The 1,073-nt window shown below is 40.0% G+C and overlaps 1 non-coding gene across 1 annotated transcript; it reads left to right on the plus strand.

Annotated features, from left to right (window-relative positions):
- Positions 1–185: 185 nt before the first annotated feature.
- On the plus strand, positions 186–293 carry LOC127742132 (small nucleolar RNA R71). The gene has a single exon (XR_008003319.1). It is a non-coding gene; the product is annotated as a small nucleolar RNA R71 (small nucleolar RNA).
- The last annotated feature ends 780 nt before the right edge of the window (positions 294–1,073 follow it).

Here is a 1,073-nt window from a genome sequence, read left to right on the forward strand (position 1 = left end):
CCATTGTTCACAGGATTCCTTTCATAAGTGTACATGAATTGGTTCTTTGCAACCATTTCAATTAGTTCTTGAGCTTCTGTAGGCGTCTTCTTCAGATGAAGAGATCCTCCAGCAGAGTTATCCAAAGACATCTTGGACAGTTCAGACAGACCATCATAGAAAATACCTATGATACTCCATTCAGAAAGCATATCAGAGGGGCACTTTCTGATTAATTGTTTGTATCTTTCCCAAGCTTCATAGAGGGATTCTCCTTCCTTCTGTCTGAAGGTTTGGACTTCCACTCTAAGCTTACTCAATTTTTGAGGTGGAAAGAACTTTGCCAAGAAGGCATTGACTAGCTTTTCCCAAGAGTTCAGGCTTTCTTTAGGTTGTGAGTCCAACCATATTCTAGCTCTGTCTCTTACAGCAAAAGGGAATAGCATAAGTCTGTAAACCTCAGGGTTAACCCCATTAGTCTTGACAGTGCCACAGATTTGCAAGAACTCAGCTAAGAACTGATGAGGATCTTCCAATGGAAGTCCATGAAACTTGCAATTCTGTTGCATTAGAGAAACTAATTGAGGCTTAAGCTCAAAGTTGTTTGCTCCAATGGCAGGAACAGAGATGCTTCTCCCATAGAAGTCGGAAGTAGGTGCAGTAAAGTCACCCAGCACCTTCCTTGCATTGTTGGCATTGTTGTTGTTTTCGGCTGCCATGGGGTCTTCTTCTTTGAAGATTTCTGTTAGGTCCTCTACAGAGAATTGTGCCTTAGCTTCTCTGAGTTTTCGCTTCAAGGTCCTTTCAGGTTCAGGATCAGCCTCAACAAGAATGCTCTTGTCTTTGCTCCTGCTCATATGAAAGAGAAGAGAACAAGAAAATATGGAATCCTCTATGCCACAGTATAGAGATTCCTTGAGATGTCAGAGGAAAAGAAAAATAGAAGGACGAGGTAGAAGAAGAATGCTATGTGAGAAGAGGGGAAGAATTTTCGAAAATTTAAGTAAGGGATTTTGAAAACATTATGAAAAACACTAATTGATTTTCGAAAATCAAGAGTGGAAAAGAAATCAAGTGATTTTTGAAAAAGATTT

The sequence above is a fragment of the Arachis duranensis genome, chromosome 9 (genome assembly GCF_000817695.3).
Source record: "Arachis duranensis cultivar V14167 chromosome 9, aradu.V14167.gnm2.J7QH, whole genome shotgun sequence".
Lineage (NCBI taxonomy): Eukaryota > Viridiplantae > Streptophyta > Magnoliopsida > Fabales > Fabaceae > Arachis > Arachis duranensis.